The sequence below is a fragment of the Microtus oregoni genome, unplaced genomic scaffold, assembly GCF_018167655.1.
Source record: "Microtus oregoni isolate MIOR12 unplaced genomic scaffold, Mior012 000000F_ref0000247, whole genome shotgun sequence".
Classification (NCBI taxonomy): Eukaryota; Metazoa; Chordata; class Mammalia; order Rodentia; family Cricetidae; genus Microtus; species Microtus oregoni.
In genome coordinates, this window is record NW_024543059.1 from 93,580,660 (window position 1) to 93,602,828 (window position 22,169).

The 22,169-nt window shown below is 45.4% G+C and overlaps 1 pseudogene; it reads left to right on the forward strand.

The window, feature by feature from the left end:
- The first annotated feature begins 9,903 nt into the window (after positions 1-9,903).
- LOC121433315 lies at positions 9,904-11,641 on the forward strand (annotated as a pseudogene).
- The last annotated feature ends 10,528 nt before the right edge of the window (positions 11,642-22,169 follow it).

The following is a 22,169-nucleotide window of genomic DNA, read 5'->3' on the forward strand; positions in this document are numbered from 1 at the left end:
TTGTCTTCCAGTGAGCCATCTTCAGTTTTCAAGTCTATTACAAGGAATCTGTGCCCTCATTGACATGGACAGAAGACCTCACTCTACTCTGCAGCTCTGCTGGGCAGTGACAGCAGTGTGGCCAGAGGCTGATAGAATGATCTCATTCTTGACATCTGGCGGTGGTGGAGGTGGGAGAATATCCTTAGCAGGACTGCTGTGGACAGAGAGATGGCCCTTGCCTGGCTTTGTAGTTCCAGACAGTAGCCAGATTCACAAACATGCTTGCAGTTGTTCAGGTTCAAGAGTAATGGCATACAATTACTAAGAGACATAACTCCTAAGAGACTGAAGAACCACAGCAAAATAACACAGGTGGCAAGTACCCGGTACCCAGTCCTTCTGAGGGGTGGCGGAGGGGGAGCTAATCCTAAGAAAGTTCCTTATTGAGTTGAAAACATGGATGACTAAAATATGATGATAAACTCTCCCGGGCATCGTCTCTTTCAGGTAGAGCTGGAGACAGGCTGACTGAATTCTTGGAATACCCCGTCCACAGATTCGGTTGCCATGACCTTCCTTCTGCCACACAGGAGCTATTGATCATCTTGAAACTGTCTAGCTTCCTGTCACTTGCCTTGGACTTGGGTATTTCCCAGTCTCTTTGGTATGCATCCCGCAGCATTGTTTACAGTGGCTCTCTTCAAGAAATGACTAAGTACAGCCATTATTCATTAATTCATGGCGGCTTTACTTTCTTGAAAAGGACTTACACCGAAGGTTCTGGGAATGTCTGGAGCTCCCTATGTACATTGTATCCTAATGAGCGGTGGGTGAGTCAGGCCACCTGATCCCAGATAGGATTCTTATGTTGCCACAGGAGGCACTTGTCCGTCCCCCGTCCCCCCGCACCCCGCACCCCCTCCACACACAGAAGCTTAGCTTAGTTACTTGTTTGCTGCGTTCCTTGCAGTGAGTCTTGGTGCCCTTGGGAAGCTGTGTTGCTTATCCTTAGAGGACTATGAAGATCAAAAGGGACGTCCAGCTGCCAAATGTTATCTCAAATCATGCGTCAGAACAGCCTGTGACCTCTTTCCGGTGACTGTTTGATCAGTCAAGGATGCTTTCCCTCAGTCTTAGTTCATTTATTCAGGTGCCTAATGCATGACGAGCATGAGACTCACCCCAGTAGATGCAATTTTCCTTTAGAAGGGGATGAGAGTTGAAACAAGGACTCATCTTGTAGCCCAGGATAGCTTACAAATCACTATGCACCCCAGGCTGACCCTGAGCTTGCAGTCATCCTCCTGTGTCAGTCTCCCGAATTCTGGGATGGTAGGCATGAGCCACCATGCCAGGCTGTAGAATAAACTATGATACACTTTTATTGTTTTCTTCAGTACTTCAAATTGACTATGGGTCCCACACATGTTAAGTATCCTATCACTGAGATACATCCCCAAGGCTAACTCCACTTTCTTAAATGCTGAAGTAATACTTTAGGGAGGTGAGGATAATGTTGTGAACATATTGTGTACCAGGCAGAATACTCATTGTAAACATCATTTTATTTAATATATACAACAGTCTGGTGACTTTTGTTTTTGTTTGTTTGGCTGAGATAGGGTCTCAGTCATGTAGCTCTGGCTGTCCTGGAACTCACTATGTAGAACAGGCTGGTCTCGAACACAAAGAGATCTGCCTTACTCTGTCTCCTGTGCTGGGATTAAAGGTATGTGCCACCATGTGTAGTGGCATTTCAATTGTATTTTAATAAATAAAGACTGCCTTAAGATCTGAGAGTAAAACAATCCCACTGGTCAGCCTTACAGACCAGGCTATGGCAACATACAACTTTAATCCCAGTAGCCATACTAGTTGCCATAAAAACCGGGTGGTGCATGCCTTTAATCATGGTGGTGCCTTAATTCCAGCCCTAGAGATGATTATAAAATGGGAAGAAACAGCTCTCACCACACAGTCTCATTCTGAGATTCCAGGAGGCAGGATCACTGTTTCAGACTGAGGTCCAGGTAAGAGCCAGTGGCTGGCTGTTTGGCTTTTCAGATCTTCAGGTTGAACCCCAATTTCTCTCTCTGAGTTTTTATTAATCATGCTTCAACCATGTCTGGCTTCCACTGACTTTTAAAAAATTGTTTTGATCTTCCAAATTAGCACACGAAGGCTGAGAATCATTAAGAACACAGAACTTGTATGTAGTAGAAATGGAATCCAGGTCTGAGAAGCTACAGAGACCATGCCTCTAAGCAAGTTTGTTATGGTGTATATACTTATTCTCTCAGGTTATAAAGTTTAGAGTACCATATTAGAGTACAAACATGATTGTAAGGTGCTGGAGAGATGGCTCATATCCATTAAGAGCACTTGTTGCTTTTTGAGAGGACCCAAGTTCCATTCCCAGCACCCATGTTGGGCAGCTCACAACCTCCAAGGGCACTGATGTCTTACAGGTTAGAGCTACAACATCTGGGTGAGTGGGTACTGAAGAGAACAACTCCTTTGTTATTGTAATAATGATGAAGAAATTCATAATGGAGACCAAAGGGATGCTCAGAGCAAGGCACAGGAGGAAGAAGGATTCTGGGAGTAAGTGTGGCCAGGGAAGGTGGAGCTGCCAAGTTAGCATCTGCTACTGGGAAGCAAGCAGGAATCAGTGAGAACCCAGGGTCCAGAACTACTGATGGAGGTCAGAGCTGGACCACTTGCTTAGCAGTCATGGGGTCCTCGGTTCAGTTGGTGACAAACCAAACCAAACCAAACACAAACAGTCCTCCAAACCAGCAGCAATGTCAGAAGTCCTAACTGCGCACTGCATCTGCCTCAGTCATTACTCTGGTAATGGTTGCTGCCTCTCCCGTGAGACTATTTTTAAAACTATAGCCCACGATGGGGCCCAGCACCCTGTGTTTAAAGCCTATCGCCAAGAGGACAGGGTGTCTCATCATCACGCTTTGTTGTGGCCCCCTTTCATATTAGGGGTTTATCTATTTTTCTATTATTCCAAAGACAGGTGAAAGCGAAGGTCTTACAAACTGGCACAGTAAAAGAATTACCCTCTCCCCGAGGCTTTGCTGAGAGAACACTTCCCAGATCTGAGTGTTGCCTCTTCAGGAGACACGCTGGAATAGCCTCGTGAACATAGGACAACCAGAACGTACTCTCTCCTCTCTCCCAAACTCAGGCCCCACAGCAGGTGCTCCTCTTCTCTGACACTGTTGTAATTCTACCTGAAGACTTCTATCCAGTGCCTTGCTTCCCAGACGGCATAGCATACCATAGCAGGAACCAAAGCCCCATGCAGAGCTTGTAAATGATACATCTCAGAACAATGGCAAACCTGTGAACTCAAGTGGCTTGTCAACCACGTTCCTATGCTGTTTGTGTGTATGTTGAAAGGTATGCACATAAGACAGGAGCTTGTAGCTTGGATTCACTATCACTAGCTGTAGTAATATGGGGCGGCAGGGCTGCGTCCCCCACACCCGGCCGCCTGCTCAGCTAGCTTATGCCCCAAAATAACAACACACAAACTGTATTCATTTAAACACTGCCTGGCCCATTCTCTTCTAGGCTAATTCTCACATATTAATTTAGCCCATTTATAATCATCTGTGTGTAGCACCCCAAGGTGCACTTACCAGGGAGATTCTAGCCTAGTCCATCCTGGGTCAGAGCTTCATCCCGGGAGCGGGGCATGGCGTCTCTCTCTGAGGCGTCTGCCCCGAGAGAGCTGTGGAGTCTCTGAGCTCACTTCCTCTTCCTCCCAGCATTTTGTTCTGTTTACTCCTCCCACCTATCCTCTAACCAATAAAATGGGCCAGGGCAGTGCCTTTATTAGCCAATGACCTTCCTCCATCATTTCCCCTTTTTCGGTTTAAACAAAAAAAAAAAGGCTTTAACATAGCAAAATTACATATAACATAACAGTTATCAAGTAAAAGTTACAATAATCTTTATCATAACTAAGGAAAACTATAACTATAACTAACTATTCTTAACTCCATCAAAGACTCCAGAAAGATATATTACCTAAGTAAACAAAAACTAAGAAACTTCAAACTCTAGAAATGACAAAGACATCTCGCTGCCTGGACAGTCACCCAAAGTTCTTTTGTACCGTTGGGGCATCCATCTTCAGCCTTCAGGCCCATGGTATCCAGCAGACATTTCCATAAAGCAGGAAAATTCAAAGTCAGTTCAGTCACTATCTGTTGTGTCCTGCAGAATGTCTCGCAGACTCTTTCAAAATGAATCAGGAACCCCGAATGATCATCTCACCTTAGGCAAGTTCAGTAGTCCTCTCTCTGCGGGTTCTCTGTGTCCAGTTTATGCAATAGTCCAGGCAAGAGCAGTTTCTTGCCCAAATGGCTATCAAAACTCCATAACGAGCCTCTTCGATGCCCATCTTCCTCTTGAAGTAGATTGGTGCTGCCAGGAGCAGAGTGTCTCATTGTCATGAAAAGTCCTCAGTTATTAAAACATTAAATGTCCTATTCTGTAATCTTTGAAAGACATGAAGAATGTCTATCTAACTGAAATACATCTCTATATATCTAGAAAATCTAACTAACATGACTACAAGCTTTACTATTATCGATGATTATCCATTAACAACCTATATTTCTTAATTATACAGTACATATTTAAATGAACTACACAATCACAATACCTTAATCAAAATCAGAAACACTTACACATATAACAAAATTGACCTTAAATCTCTATCAATAAAGCAAAATCTATACTAATGCAAATTATTCATATCTATATCATATCCCCCTTTAAATATAAAAGAACGTTTATAAACCATATTTGGGAACATGGGCGCAGTTTTTTCTCTCCAAACTGCTTCCTGCTGAATGGGGGCGTCGTTAATTAGGTCTTTCATGGTATAACCTGTGTGCTAGTTTCATCTCAGTTGGCAGTTGAGCGAAGCAATTTTCTGAAGGTGTTCACACCAACCCTTCAGGAGGGCGTGGTCCATCATACCAAATCGGAGTAGAAGAAATGAACAGCGTCTCATCCTCTGTGAAAACAAAATAAGAAACTCCTTTCCAAAGTATCATGTCCTTAGATCCAAATTTCAAATTTAAGGCATTTTCAAAGTATCTATGTTGGATTAGTTCAGCAGCATTTATAAACAAATATCTTTTAGCAGTTGTTTGTCCTTCCTCAGCATTCAAACAATTCAAAGAGAGCATAATAGCATACAGTATCAAAATTCTCTGTGTATTTTCCATCTTTGTGCAGCTGTGTTTTAACCTCTATTTTGTTTATTTTTACTTTTAACTTTTTGCTTTTTGAGACAGGTTCTCTGTATCTTTGACCTGAAGTAACTCTGTAGACCAGGCTGTCTTTGAACTCTCAGAGATCCGCCTGTCTCTGCCTCCCAGGCATTGGGATTAAAGGTGTAAGCTACTACACCTTGAACTCACAGAGATCTGTTTGTCTCTGCCTTCTAGGCACTGGGATTAAAGGCGTGTGCTACCACACACAACAACTCTCTTCCTTTTTTTGTTTTTTACTTTAAGAACTTCAACTTTTAGTCTGCATATATTTTTAACACACTTTAAACCATTCAGAAATTTTCTCTGTCTTTGAATCTCTCTTTACTGTATATCTCTCTTTTTCTGACCACATGAATCTTTAATTTACCAAGCAATCTCAGTAGGACTAAAGGCGTGGCTTTGCCAGCTAGATCCAGTCCATTCCTTAGCTTTCCAGCCTCATGGCGGATATACAGGCTGTAGCCATGTTTACTGCAACAACTGTATGGCATTTCAAGGTCCCTGCCAGCACGTGAGCTACAACAGACAACACTCAAGTCCTCTCTCTTGGTAGCCAGCCCTCCTGCCTCAAACAGTCAGAGTTTGCCCTGGCAGGATAGCCCAGAAAGCCAGCATTTTTAAACGGCACAGCTTTTTTCCTGTTACGGCTGAAAACTGAAAAGCATGTGTTCAGCTTTTTGTCAACACCATTTAAGTGTTTCGTGGCAGGACCTCTTAATGAGCTGCAGGCTTTGCAGCTAAAGCTGAGTCAGGAAGCCTCTCTTAGATGAGGTGCTTGCTTGCCTCTAGCAAGCAGAGTAGAACCGAGAAATTGCTGCTACCAAGAAACCAGGCACAATGCTTTCATTTTGTTCTAGAATTACTTCCCAAGCTGTCTCAGGCTTTATGTGGAAGCAGTTGTCCACGTGGGCGCCATAATGTAGTAATATGGGGCGGCAGGGCTGCGTCCCCCACACCCGGCCGCCTGCTCAGCTAGCTTATGCCCCAAAATAACAACACACAAACTGTATTCATTTAAACACTGCCTGGCCCATTCTCTTCTAGGCTAATTCTCACATATTAATTTAGCCCATTTATAATCATCTGTGTGTAGCACCCCAAGGTGCGCTTACCAGGGAGATTCTAGCCTAGTCCATCCTGGGTCAGAGCTTCATCCCGGGAGCGGGGCATGGCGTCTCTCTCTGAGGCGTCTGCCCCGAGAGAGCTGTGGAGTCTCTGAGCTCACTTCCTCTTCCTCCCAGCATTTTGTTCTGTTTACTCCTCCCACCTATCCTCTAACCAATAAAATGGGCCAGGGCAGTGCCTTTATTAGCCAATGACCTTCCTCCATCAACTAGCCACTAAACCAAACCCCCTTTTCCTTCCACTTTGGACCTAGTAACGCTTGTGACTTTGTCACTGGTAGAAATAATGATGTTTTCCTAATGCACTCCAGTTGCTTCTAACATCTTGAAATATTGTACATTACTACTTCAAAATTATAACATCGTTAGAACAAAAGCTCACTTATATTATTAATATAATAGCCCTATAATCCCAGCATTTGGAAGACTGAAGCAGGAAGATCATTGTAAGTTTGAGAGCAGCTTAATTCAAGACCAGCTTGGTATATAGCAAAACCCTGTCTCAAAGCAGCAGCAACAAACATATATACAAACACGTGCCTATTACTGCATCCCACGCTTAAAAAGTTGGCAACTATTTCCAATAAACAAATTTCCTTTACAATCCTACTGAAATTACTTTTCTGGCCTCACCGAATTGTGGAGGGGCTGTCAGAACCCTGGCCTAAGAATCACAGGGGAGCCTGTGCCAAAAACACAGGTAGAGTGGCGAATTGCTCAGACTGGAAGCTCCAGAAGTCACATGCTCGTACACTCAGGTGGCTTTGGAGGAGAGGTCTGCCCGGCAGCTTCTTTATTCTTGTTTAAAAGGTGGGCTGGATGGAATCTAAGTAAAGGGGGTTGCTAGCCCAGCAAGAGAACCAGGGTCCCAAATGAAAGAACACCTTAACAGCTTTTTAAGCTTTAAAATGTCCACAATGCATAACTGTTATTCACTCCTCTCTGTCATTTCAGTGAATTTCAAGAAAACCTTAAAAGGAAAATGTCTATCTCTAGGAATGGAAGGGTTGAAGCCACTGGGACCACTGGGGCCACCGGTCCCCTTTGCAGCCAGTCTAGTGGATAGGAAAGTTCCAGGGGATGAGTGGGTGGTGAGAGTTTTTGGCGGAGGGAACCCACGAAAGTGGAGTGTCCGTGGGACTAGAGGGAATGGTGAGGGAGGTGTGGTGACAAGGTCAACTAGCAGGATCAGGCAGGTCTCCAGGAATCCCTGAGAAGGATGTGCCCACCCTTGGGGAAGCTCCTCTGGCTTGTAACAGGGGAGAAGCCTAAGTCAGTCTCTTCTTGGGTCCCAAGCTTGACGTGGCAGGCCAGCGAGTAGGTCTGTGTTCTTCAGAGTCTTGAAAGCAGTGTCCTAGAGAGCTGCTGGGGTCACTGCTTCCTGACGAGAATCAGCTGAAGCCGTGGAGGCAGGGCTCCTGTGAATAACGGCCAACCTCATGCTGTAAGTCCTGAGTACAGATAATAATGTCACAAACTATATATCTCAAACTTTTCAAAACTGACTTAAAGCATCTTGATGGTGCTGTGGAAAGAGCCCCAAACTTAGCCCCAAACTATTTTGCCCATAAAAATGAAGAAAACAATCAGCCAAATCCCCTTGCCCATCTTGGGTTTCAGGGTTTTGTTGTTTTTACCTTTTGAGACAGGGTTTCTCTGTGTAGCCTTGGCTGTCCTGGAACTCACTCTTAGACCAGACTGGCCTGCGACTCAGAGACCTGCCTGCCTCTGCCTCCAGAGAGCTGGGATTAAAGGCAAGCGCCACCACCACCTGGGCCTGGGTTTCAGTTCTTAGCTGTGTGGTAGAGACTGTGGTAACTGAAGAACCTACCTCACTGAGCTATCTGAGAATCGATGACACCTAAGTCTAAAAGGGGAGGGCTTTGCAAAGTAATGGAAAGTATTTTTTGTTTGGAGAAGTTTTTATTCCCTGAATGAGTTTGTTAGAGCTGCTGTAGCAAAATACTTCAAGCTCAGTCTGTTGTCTCATGCTTCAATAGACCACAAGCCCTGAGTCAAGATGTTGGTAGAACTGACTTTCTCCAAAGGCTGTGAGGTAGAATCAACTCCACTCCCCTCTGTAACTTTGGGGTTCTTGGCAAGTAGAGGCATCACCCTGGCTTCTGCTCTCCTCTCCACATTTTTTTTTCTTCTTAAGTCAGGAGTCTTCACCCAAACATCCACTTTGTTATAAGGACACCAGTCATATTGCAGTAGAATCCTACCTTGCTCCAATAGCTACCCATTAACTAATGATATCACATCAACTCTTTTTCCAAGAAGGGCTCATTTTGAGTCATTTGGTGTTGGGAGTTCAAAACACAAGTCTTGGGGAGGAGCAAAACAATCCCACCCAAATCACATCCAGTAGCCCATACAACAACTGCAGCCATGGGAGTCCCCGAGAATACACAGTTAGGTCTGGGGCAAGGTATGGAGTAAGATGGGGAGGCTCCAACCTTCCCACAGATTCAACTTTCGTTTGAGCTGAGGTCTCCATCATCTCCATTATTAAACACTTGAACTTGTATCCAACATCTACATTGTGCTGAAGAAGGAAAAAATAAAACATCTCTGTCTCAAGAAGCAGGAGGGGCAGGCCTAGAGACAGTTCATTCCAAGGTAACCCCATCTGCACAATGAGGGATTCACATGATAGGCGAAGAGATCCAGCCAAGACAGCAAGAGACAACTCCTAGACCTGGGAACAGTGGAAATAAATTTTGAAGATGAAACATTTTCAAGGCTGGCAGGAAGCAGAGCCCAAGGAGGCTGTTACAGAATCTGAAGAATTGGTTTGGGATGAGAGTTTTGCTAGGCCATTGAGGCAGACTGGAGGACACAGATGTCAAGGTAGGTTAGGGCCAGGATACAGCGTCTACCCACCAGCCTGAAGAATACATTTTGAGGATGTAAATTCTGCAGCAAAATTATGGGTGTTTTCTGACTCTTTAAGCTCAGAAAAACCAAGGATCTTTCTGGTTATGTTCTGGGGGGGGGGGTCTCTTGGCTCATGTGTCCTCAGACGAAAGTCAGTCCAGAGACACATTTTAAGCAGAAGTTTGTTCATCCAAGCTAAGCAAAGAAAAACACTCCAAAGAGAGACTGGGGTGGGCTGCTCCTTGCTGTTGGGTTCTGTGTTGTGAATTTTCAATAAAGAAATATTTATGGGGCTGGAGAAATGGCTCAGCAGTTAAAAGCATTGCTTGCTCTTCCATAGGTCCTGAGTTCAATTCCCAGCAACCACATGGTGGCTCACAACCATCTGTAATGAGGTCTGGTGTCCTCTTCTGGCCTGCAGGCATACATGTACACAGAATATTATATACATAATAAATAAATAAATAAATATTTTTAAAAGAAATATTTATGAAGGATATTCATGGGGTAAGGGGACCTTCCCTCCCTCCAAATCAGGGTATTTCTTTTTTTATGGTATTTCTTCCCATGGTCCTCAGAAAAGCCCACAAAAGAGGGATGTCAAAGCTGCAATGCAAGTACAGTATAACGACATCAAGTCTTTTGAAGGTGCAGACACGTCATCAATGCACACAAGAGGAGAACTGCCCTGCTGCCTTTGTTTGTCACACAGCAGGAACAACCTAACTATAATTTCAAGGATGTTTAAGTACAAAGGGGACATCTGATAACCAGGAGACACAGGAGACGCCGATCCCAAGATCCAACTACAGTTCCCCTCAGCTGTGTCATATCTACCTTCCTGCCTAACTAGTTAGCAGTTGTGGAAGGTGAAGCCGGAATGCTAGCATCAGGCACATAGTAGGCACTCAGCGCAGAGTTGATAAACACATAAGTGAAAGGTTTTTAAGTAGCCAAGTAGTATGAGTATGGTTTTCATTTCACTTTAGGTTGGAGAAGGTGAAAATACAGATGTATTTGCATGAGCCTTAAGGATGCAATTTAAGGGAGCTGCTGTTTATTGACTTTCATCATCTCTGTGGGCTGGCTTCTGAGGGACAGGGGATGCAGGAGGCCCTCTTTTGGTGGAGGGACGTTGTGAACAACAAAGAATAGAAGTAACAGGCACACACACACACACACACACACACACACAGAGAGAGAGAGAGAGAGAGAGAGAGAGAGGGAGAGAGAGAACTGAGCTCAGTTATACCAAGAGAGAGAGAGCACGCGCGTGCACTGAGCTCAGTTATACCAAGATCAAAAGAGAGATAATCAATTGTGGTTATGAGTCAACCTTGGAGATTTGGAAAACAGGTACAGTAGGGTAAAAAGGCCAGCCAAAGAAATACACCCTGACCCTGAAACCAGAGCCAAAGAAATACACCCTGGCCCTGAAATCAGAGGTAAATAAACACACTTTGGCCCTGAAATCAGAGCTAGTGAATGAAACACACCCTGGTCCTGGAACCAGAGACAAAAGGTTAAAAAGGGTCAGTGAAAGCACTTTGCAGCGGGAGGGTCCAGAGGACAGGGAGGGGGGGGTGGGGGAGGTGGGGGGGTGGCGGGGATTAGGAGACCATGGCGGCTTCCTCCCTGCAGTCGTGGGTCGTCCAACCCTGGCCGTAGCAGAGGCTCTCAGAGGTAAAGCTGAAGACAAGGAATGGATCTGCCTATTCTCCCTGCCCATTAAGGAATCCGAGATTATTGATTTTTTTTCCTGGGAGCATCCCTAAAGGATGAGGTTCTGAAGATCATGCCAGTGCAGAAGCAGACTTGGGCTGGCCAGCAGACCAGGTTCAAGGCTTTTGTTGCTATTGGGGACTATAACGGTCATGTTGGTCTTGGTGTTAAGTGTTCTAAGGAGGTAGCCACTGCCATCCCAGGGGCCATCATCCTGGCCAAGCTTTCCATTGTCCCTGTGCGGAGAGGCTACTGGGGGAACAAGATTGGCAAGCCCCACACTGTTCCGGGCAATGTGACAGGCCACTGTGACTCTTTGTTGGTGTGTCTCATCCCTGCCCCCAGAGGCACTGGCATAGTCTCCACTCCTGTGCCCAAGAAGCTACTGATGATGGTTGGTATTGATGACTGCTACACATCAGTCAGGGGCTGCACTGCCACCCTGGGCAACTTTGCCAAGGCCACCTTTGATGCCATCTCCAAGACCTACAGCTACCTGGCCCTGACCTCTGGAAAGAGACTATGTTCACCGAGTCTCCTTATCAGGAATTCACTGAGCATCTTGTGAAAACCCACACCAGAGTCTCTGTTCAGAGGACCCAGACTCCAGATGTGGTCACCACATAAGGGTTTTTATACAAGAAAAATAAAAGTAAATTAAGTCTGTTAAAGAGAGAGGAGAGAGAGAGAGAGAGAGAGAGAGAGAGAGAGAGAGAGAGAGAAACACACTCTGCCCCTGACCAACTCAGCACAAAACCAACCAATCCCTCAGCAAGAAAGCCAACCAATTTCTGAGCTTGTCCAAGCTCAAGGATAAAAGAAATATAACCAATTCCCACCCTGAAAATCTTCACCCTGGAAAAGTTTTGCCCCTAAGAAGCCCTATATAACCCCTGTGCATTGTTCAACTGGGAACTGTTTTTTTCCACCTTGGCAGAGGCAGCCACTCTCCTGGATTCCTCCCTCCAATAAATTTCTTGAATAGGTTTTGGGTGAAGACCTTCTTTCACCAGACTGGAGCAGAACTGAGAAGCAATGGACATCTTTGCTGAGAAACTCTCTTAGCAGAGTGAAGCAGAGCTGAGCTGTAACGGTTCTCTTGGAGAAGAGGAGGATTGCTCATTCCTGTGGGGAAACCGTCCCCCACCAGAACACAGTTATAGGTATAGCTTGGATATCTACACTCGGGATATCTTTCTTTTCAGAGCCATAGGTATCCAGGATACCGTCCCTTCACAGTTATAGGAATAGCCTGGCTCCCAACAGTCACTTTCTTTTGCATCCTGCTGGGCCATTTGGACAGTATATTGTCAGTAACTGAGGCAAGGGCAGTTTCTTTGCCCATTTGGCTAGCTCTTGCCATAAAGAAAGCAAACTCCATATGGGGTTTCTTTGATGCCCATATGTTTTCTGAAGTAGATTGGTGCTGTCAGGAGCAGACATGTCTCACTGTCATGAAAAGTCTAAGGTTATTAAACATATTAAGTGACATATTCTGTAGGTCTTTGAATCATTTAAAGACCATCTATCATCTAAATATATCTCTGTATGACTTTGAAAACATACCTAAGATGACTATAAGTTTGGCTATTATGTATGACTCAATCTGTACTTTTTAATTATACATTACATTTTTAATTGAACTGCAGAGACATAATACCCCAAACAAGAGAAGAAATATACATACAGTATAACAAAATTATCTTTACATTTGTATCAACATACAAAAATCCATAACAATGTTAAATATTTAAGACCAGTAGTTGCTTTGTGAGTTTAAAAGTAGATTCAATAATCTACCCTTTTGTCCTATCATTTCTATACCCCACCTTTTTCTTTTCAGAAAGAGATCCTTGAATCTAACTTCCTTTGTTCAGTTTTTTCCTGACCACTATCAATAACAGTGTGTAACCAACCCTCCTCAAATGGTAATAAATATCCATATACCATCTTTTGGGAATGTGGGCATCATTCTCTATTTGGGAGAACCTTGAGAAAATCAGGATAATTGTTAGGTCTTGGATGGAATAGTTTATGAAACTGGACCCTCTTAGACAGCAGCCTTGAAACTGTTCTGGATGCTGGATCACCTGGGCCAACCGTTTTCATTGGTGTCTGGTCCCCTTGTTCTAAAAATATACAAAGTTTTAAGGGTAACAGACATTACAAGTATGGAATATGTGGTGTGTACAAGTCTGTTAAAGATGATTTTTTTGTTTTATGTTTGAGCAGGCAAAATATATGACACATGTCTTGTTGTTCCTCTAGATTTATTTCTTTATGTTTATAGGCAGAATTTTCGGAGGCGGGAGGTCTTTCTCAATCAAACCTGATGATCTGTAACTTTGAATGAATTCACAGCCTTTTACTTTCCTGTGGAAATAAAAGCAGAACCTCTTTCCAAAAGTAACATATCTTTTGACTTCCATTTTGAAGTCAAGACATTTTTAAAAATATATAGGTTAGTTTAATCCAGCAGCATTTATAATCAAATGTCTCTTAGCAGCTATTGCTTCTTCCTCAGCAGTCAAACAATTCATAGATAACACAATAACATACAGTATCCAGACTGTGTATTTTATATATTTACATGGTGTCTTTTAAAGATTTATTTATTTATTATGTATATAGTGTTCTGCCTGCATGTACGCCTGTGCCTGCAGGCCAGAAGAGAACACCAGAACTCATAGATGGTTTTGAGCCACCATGTGGTGTAATAATAAGAGCGGCAGGGCTGCGTTCCCAGCACCCCGGCCGCCTGGCTAGCTTATGCCCCGAAATAATTACACGGACACTGTATTCTTTTAATCACTGCTTGGCCCTTTAGCTCTAGCCCTTACTGGCTAATTCTGATATCCCGATCAACCCATCTTTAATAATCTGTGAGCACCGGTCTTAGTGAGCACCAGTCTTACCGGGAAGATTCTAGCCTACGTCTGTCCTGGGTCGGAGCTTCATCGCGTGTGCGCGTGTGTCTGCCCGGGAGTGGAGCATGGCGTCTCTTCTCCAGAGAGCAGAGCTGTCTGTCTCTGTCTGAGGCGTCTTACCTCACTTCCTCTTCCTCCCAGCGTTCTGTTCTGTTTACTCCACCCACCTATGTTCTAAGCTATGAGCCCAAGCAATTTGTTTATTACTTAACCAATGAAATCAACAGATTGATATATGACACTCCCACATCACTGTGGTTGCTAGAAATTGAACTTAGGACCTCTGGAAGAACAGTCAGTGTTCTTAACCACTGAGCCATCTGTCCAGTCCCACACTGAGCACCCTTTGTTGGCAGATGTTTCTTTCCTGCCAGCAGCTCCAAATAAACACATTGAAGCTTATATTAATTAATAAATGCTTGGCCAATAACCTCAGGCTTGTTACTAGCTAACACGAATATTTTAAATTAACCCATATTTCTTTTTTTTTAAATTCTTTCTTTTTTTTTCTAATTTATTTATTATGTTTACAACACCCTGTCTGCATGCCCGAAGGCCAGAAGAGGGCGCCAGACCTCTCCACAGATGGCTGTGAGCCACCATGTGGTTGCTGGGAATTGAACTCAGGACCCTCGGAAGAGCAGGCAATGCTCTCAACCACTGAGCCATCTCTCCAGCCCCCCATATTTCTTATGTATACTTTGCCATGTGGCTTTCTTCAGTATGGTGTGCCCATCTTGTTTCCCTCTGTGCCTGCTGGCTGCTCCTCGGACTCTGCTCTTTTTCTTCTCTGCGGTCTGTTTTGCTCTTCCACCTAACCTTATTCTGTCCAGCTATTGGCCAGTCAACTTCTTTATTAAACCAATCGCAGTGACATATATTCACACAGTATAAAGAAATATCCCACAAGCTATGCTGTCACCCACCTAGGGATACCAGAAGCTACCAGCACCTAGAAGAAACAAAGACTTTCCCTTCAAGACTTCAGAGGAGTGTGACTCGTGGTTTGATCCCAGAGTATCGAGAGAATAAATTTCCCATTGTGTTAAGCCTCCCAGCCTTGGTATTTATGGCAGCAATGTGGAAAATCTAATCCAGGGCCGGAACACAAGAGGCTGAATGAGGGGATGTCAAAAAGTCAATCTTGGAGAGTAGCCCTAGGTAGGAGACCAAGGGAGGGTCCCTGGACTTAAGACTGACAGCCTTAAGGAAGGATAACAGGTTTAGGGGCAGCTGAAAGGACAAGGATAAGTTTATAAGCAAGTGGTGTTAAGTTTAAGGTGAAGATTTCAGAGCTGGAGAGGTTCTCAGTGATTGCAGGGGAATCCTTAGAGGAGAAAAGTTAACTGTTACAAGATTCACCTGCAAGGCAGTTTCCCTTCCTTGGGGCCTGCACTTTAAATGCAAGGAATAAGAGAAGCCCTTGTGCTTGGAGGAAGCCCCCTAGCTCTCTGCCTCGTGTGGCATTTCGTATACCACCTATGAGTTTGTGTTCTGGGGAGGAGGGTGAGTGGGATGTGGGGACAGGGTGCTCCCATTGCAGTCTGAGGAGGGCAGATCTCTCCCGGCCTGGGACAGGCTTTCAGAGGGAGGCCTCCTCCCAGCTTTGGTGGGTTTCCAAAAAGCTTCCTTCTCTGGGGACCCTTGGGAACTAGGTAGCAGATAAACCAAACATACTGAAATGGTGGGGGTAAAGCCGGGCCATTTGAGGAAATTCGGAAGGAAAAAGCCCAAACAGAATCTCAAGGCAATTAAGGGCCATCCCCAGGCAGCTCAAGCCAGACAAACTCTCCCCAGTTGCCCTGGGGCCAGGAATTACTCAATTAAACAGCCCAGGCCCAAAGGGAGTTGAGGGAATGTGTCTCTTCCACTTCAGTCTGGGCTCTGCTCGGATTCATCTCACCCCACTTGCCCTTTGCAGTAACTGTTCTCCCCAGGCCCCGCTGCTGTGCCTCCCAGTTGTCTTAAGAGTCCCCCACCCTTGACCAAGCTCTCCTGGTCCCTCTGGCTGCTTCTTGTCACTTTATTCTGGAGTTTCCTGGCTGAGCTGCTGGGGAGCTGGCTCTCAGTTCTTTTTTTCCACTTCAAGACAGCATCCCTTAAGATTTAAACAGTAGAGAGTCTGAGGAGAAGGAGGCAGGCCAGGGGGAAGCTGCGTTTCCTCCCTCACACAGAGCCCCTGACAATCCTTCTCCCGCTGTCTCTCTCTCTCACTCTCACACCCCAGCGTGAGGATCAGCCGAGAGCTCTTCCAAGGCTGGTGTTTTCCAGAACAGATTATATATTTAATCAACGAAGGTGCTTCTCTCTGAGCAGATACATTCATCTCCTCTTGGTTTTGACATAGATGGGAGAGGCGGCCCCTCTCTCTCATTCTCTTTGCCTGGAATCGTGTTTTCTCTCTTCCCACCAGCTTCCCCATGCACAGCTAGGAATGGGAACTGGCAGCCAGCTCTCTCGGGCGAGGAAACCCAGAGGTGGGTGAGAGGATGGGAACTCGGGTAGGCAAAGTGGTAGATATGTCAAAGAGTGGTGACAGTTTCTAGGTCATAAGCTGTTTGTGGTGGCGTTGTGGTGGGGATGTGCTGAGCTATCACTGATGAAATATTTATTGAGATGTGGAAGAAAAAATTCCAGAGCGAAGCTAAAAAGCAAGGACTACCTTAATACACGAGTTCAGGCTCAACGGGTAAAGGCACTTGCTGCGAAACCAAACAACCTGAGTTCCATCCCCAGAACCCACATAATAGAAGGAGAAAACCAACTCCCAAGCTGTCCTCTGACTTCCACATGTGTGCTGTGACATGGGTGCTCCCACGCAGACACACATGCATCAGGTAAAAATAAGTAAGCAAATAAATATAAAACCATAGAGGGATTTAAGTCTTTACGCCATTGTTATACTGTGCAAGGGTTGCAAGCCCTGCACCCTCTCTGAGTGCTAGCTTATAGGCCCTTGCATCAGAGCTAGGAGAGTGATCCTCTAATGGGACCCTCAATATTGAAGATGGAAAATTGGACCTGCAGAGGCAAAGATGTTAGCAAGTTTCACTCTCAGGTAGACAGAGGCAGAGACCGCATCAAGAGCCAGTCTCTGGTCTGGCCACTGTCCTGACTATTTGCTGTTTTTTTTTTTGGAAGGAGCTGGACCTATCTGACCAGCAACAAAGCAACTTCTCTTGGGATTGTGAGAATGGGATGAAGTAATAGATACAGACATGTCAGACATAAATATGGCTCTCAAAAGTTTGTGACTGCTGTTGTTGCAATCTATTCTGTAGTATTTCTTCTGTCTCTTTCTCAAGTCAGGCATCCAACCCTTCACCCCAAGCCCATACTCTTCACTGGAGAGAGGCAAGAAGCAAGAGGTTAGACTTCTCTCTAAGGCTAAAGAGAAAGGAGAGAGACTGCTCACCCAGATGTGATGGGTTCAAGGCATGGGGTGATGCCAATTGCTGATTGACACCATTGCCTAGCATAGGCATGAGGACACTTGACCTTTGATTCACCCTCCACCGGCCACCCACACAAGGAAGAGGGCTGTCCTCCAGCTTGCCCATAGCCACCCTGGGTAGCCTCCTGCCTTGTTGAGATTTTGGCTGAAAACATAGAGGAAGTGCTCAGTATAACCAGACCTGACATTGTGTTCTCCCTAGCGAAAAAATTTACTGAATATTTACGATGTCCTCACATCAGCTTGAACAATATATTGAAATTAGCCAAATTGAAACAGTGACATTAGTAATATTGGGGGCTGAAGTCCAGAGAAATTAGGGAATGTGGCCAACACCACATAGAAGACAGTAATTGGCAGAGTCCACATTTGAAATCAGGTCTAGTTGTTCTCAAAGCCCAGGCTTGAGCAGTCATGCCAAGTGGCTTCCTGGAAGGTGGGCCCACATGTTAAATTTCAGGGAAGGGGAAAATGAGTGGGGAGCCAGAATCGACCTGTGGTCATAGATCATCTCTCTGGAAGGACTGGCTACTGACCATCTCTGGGGATCGTCCCCTCTGACACTATGAGCCAGATCTAGACTGTTGGGCTCCTGGACATGGCAGTGACTATTGTCCCTTCCCAGGCTCAAGAGAATGATTCATTTTCTCCTTCCTACTATAGTATCCAAAGACCCTAGTCACAGCTGGTGGTGCAGTATGTTCCTCTTCCCAAGGTATGACTCTGTGGGTACCTGGAGAGCAATGGAAGACTCGCAGACAGCGATGGGGGGAGCTTTTCCTTATAGCACAGTGCCTGGGTGCTTCTGAGCCATGACTCTGCCAACCTACAGCTGGACCTGTGGTCTCAAAGTGCTCTGGAGAGTGACAGCTGAGCTCCCATAGTCTCACTTGGCCTTCATAGCACAGGAGCAGTTCTTGGGACCTCCAAAGCCAGGACAACAGGAAACAACAAGGCAAAAGGCTCCCACCATGGGGTTGCATGGCAGGGCATCACTCAACCCTAGAAGTCCCTTGTAACTGGATCCCAGGGACAAACTAGTTCTTTTGGTTTCTTCACAGGTTGGAGGGATCACTGCAATGTGAACCCTACCTAGACGGAATCACATGGCATCGTGCCTTCTCACTGCTTAGATCACAGAAAGGGAAATTTCTGTCCACAAAAATACATCAAAGCCACGGCAAGCTAACCAAACCTTTCTTTGGAATTAATGCGTGCTCCAAAGGAAAGGCAGCCGGTGGGACCCAGTGTGCTTACATAGCATCTACTGTGACCCCATCACACTGTAAACATAAACCCTTGAGATCTTCACAGCCATCTTAACACAATACAGACCAGGGGATGAGCAAGAGAGGTTGAATCACTTTCCCGAGGACCCCCAGCAATGGACACAGCACTAGTAAGTGGAGATGACCCAGGTCATATGATTTGAAGTCTGTGCCCTTAACCCACAGGTTGTCACTGCCTTGCCCTCATGTCTTACACCTTCTTGCTGAAATGCAGTTTGGGAAAACGAGCACTACTGTCCCTACCTGCGTGATGCTCAGTAGTTAAAGAGCAGTGCATTTGCAGCATGATCCTATGTGTCACCGTTAGATTATAAACTACAAAGAAACTCATTCAGCCACACTTATTGAGTGTCTGCCAAGAGCCAGACACTGCTGTAACTGTTTTTTGCATATTCTAGGTCAATTTTCTTCTTGCAACAGCCTTGGGAAATAGGTGGCAATTTCCCCTGTGCACTGGAGGAGAGAAATGAGAAAGAAAAAAGAGAATGGCTCCACCAGGAGCTTGTGGGACTAAGCTTCAGATACCTCGTGTAACAACACCAAGTTGTTGATTTTCATTTTAAAGATTGACAGCAATACTGTTGGTCCTGATTAGGTAGGACAGGGCAGCCTGAAAGGAGCATCTATCTTTTGCTTTTGTTTGCTTTTTGAAGTTAGGGACAGGGTCCGTTGTAGCTCAGGTTGGCCTAGAACTGTGTTGCCAAGTTCCTGCTGCTTCAACCTCCCAAATGCTTGGATTACAGACCTCTGTCCTATGCCTGGCTTTGTTTTTGTTGTGAGGCCTATTTTACTTTTCTTTCTTTTTCTCTCCTCCTCTCCTTCCCTCCCTTCTTCCCTCCCCTCTTCCTCTTTCTTTCTTCCTTCCTTCCTTTTTTTTTTCTTATATGAGTATCTTTCCTCCTAATGTTAAAAAGCATGAATCATGGGCTTCGGGTTTAGTTTGAGTTCAAGCTTTCTGACACTCTTAAGTATGTAAAGTTGGGCAAACTCTTCCAACCTCTGAACCCATCTCCTTACCTGTAAAATGGGAACCATACTACCTAACCCCACCAGGTCTACATGAAATGAGGACTACCTTAAATGGATACAGAATGTGTCAAATGTTGACCTTGGTTCCGTCCAGCCTCTCAGCAAACAGTAGCTTTTCTGCGTGGAAAGCCACACAGCAGGAGTGCATATGAGTGGGTGTGATGGGTTTTGCACAGTTACTCTATCACACAATCCCATTTCCGCTTCTCTGTGTCCTTGGGAGACAGACATTCCCGTTTCAGGGACAAATACCCACACAAAAGAATTAGCAGAGCAGAATCCCAGATGTGGCACACGACTCTCTAGGGCCTTCTCCGTCTTCTCTCAGTGGTGCTTTGGGACGTTTGAGGGAAGTTGGAGATTCAGGATAGGACAAATGCCCAGAGATGCCTTGTGAGCAGAAGGATTAGCTGGATGTGGCATATGCCTAGAATTCTAGCCCTTGGAGGGCTGGGACAGGAGAATCACAAGTTTAAGGCTAATATGAGCTACATAGTAAGTTCCAAGATAGCCTGGGTTAAAATCACAAGATGGTATCAACAAACAAACAAATACATACATATTTTTAAAAGTTCTGTGGGTGTGTGTTGTTTGCATGTTGTATGTGTATGTGGGTAATGTGAGCATTTTAAAGTTCAGGCCCACGTGTGGTGGCCAGCGGACAACCTCGAGTGTCCCTCTCTGCCTTCCACCTTATTTAAGATAGAGTCTTTTCACTGCTTGCTGCTGTGGACACTGGACAAGCTGGCCCTTGAGATCACAAAGGATCTCCTGTCTCTGCCTCCCACCTAGTTACTGGAGCACTGGAATTACGGATGTAGACTACCATGTCTGGTAGGCCTTAATTTCACACAGCAAGGGCTTTACTCAGGCAGCCATCACCCCACACTTATAACAATAATAGCAAAGAGAGTTTCTAGGCCAAATCTGTTTAGCTGTGGCCAAGCCTGCCTCAGATGGCTTTCTATTTGGCTTCTAAATCCTGGCTTGCTTAGGAAAGTCCTAGCTCTATAGCTGAGTAAGACACCCTTTATGTGTGCAATCTAGCTGTTCAGGTCAGGTATGTGGTGATTTTGGTGACGCCTGATTGGTTGGAATTGGTTGGACAGCCTCCCTGTCCCCACCTCATTGTGAGGAGATGAAATCCTGGGAGGGAAGAGACTTACAGCAAGAATTAACTCCCTTCTCCCCATGAGGCCCCGCCGTGTTAGCTTGGTGAGGCTGGCTTCACTTGGTTGTCACAGTCTCTGCCCTAGCTTGCTGCTTCCTCTTCTTCACCTGAGCTTGTTTCCCACCATCTGAGTGCTAATCTTAGGGTCCTGCATCTACTCTTTCTGCCTCTCAGGGCTCCCACATCTCCCTTCTTAGAAAATCATAGGGGCTGGAGAGATGACTCAGAGATTAAGACCACTGACTGCTCTTACAAAGGACCCGGATTCAATTCCTAGCACTCACATGGCAGTTCACAACTGTCTGTAACTCTGTTTCCAGAGGACCCGACATCCTCACACAGACCTACATGCAGGCAAAACACTTAAGTTTATAAAATAAAAATGATTAAAATTAAAAAAAAAAGAAAATCACAGCACACATGAACATATTAGGGCTCTAAGAAATCTGTTTTAGTTGATTAGGATAGAGTGGGTCTCTCTATCGTTCAATACCTACTGATACTCTGCATAGAATACTCTCTGAAACGTTCTAATGAAAGAGAACCCAAGTTCTCTTGGCTAATGGAACCCAAGCTTCACAAACCCCTTAAGGAGCCTCCACTTGCAAGGAATCAATAAGGAGACATTAAAACTTACCTTGGGCAAGGGCTTATGGGAGAATGTGGGAGGCACAGAGCTGTACTTAGCCCAAGCCTGCTTTTAAGGAATGCACCGCAACTGGGGGGGAGGGGTGGTAAAACACGCCCACACAATTGTAGTTCAAGGAGGCTGGGTGTGGTTTAGTGCAAGAGGGTGTGTGGAGGGTACCAACAAGGGCTTTAGGAGGCGCCCCAGGGAGGGGTCAAGGGACGAGAAAAAGAGTCGGTTAGTGAGTTGGTGATAACTCAGGCACCACGGGTGTTCTTTCAAAGAAGAAGGAACACAGCCGGGCTTGGAACCACATAAAGCAACCCTGACTGTGGCTGAGAACCCAGCCAGGTACACCATCAGGTGTGGAGGAGGAGGCTTGGCAGGGCCCCGACTGAGCAAGCGGTGGAGGAGCAGCCACTCTCAAAGCCCTGCACAGAAGGAGCATCCATGAATAAAATGCTTTGGCTGTTGGGCTTCTCATGGGGATGGGGGAGGCCGTGGGAGGTGGGTCTCAAGAGAGCAGTCCAAAGATGGGAGAGAGCACACCGGCCCCAGTTTTGAAGCCTCTGACTCCAGATTCAGAAAGGGCACCGTGAGCATGGAAAAGCAGTTTCCACAAATTGCCTGAGACTCTCTGCAAGCTAGACTAGAAAG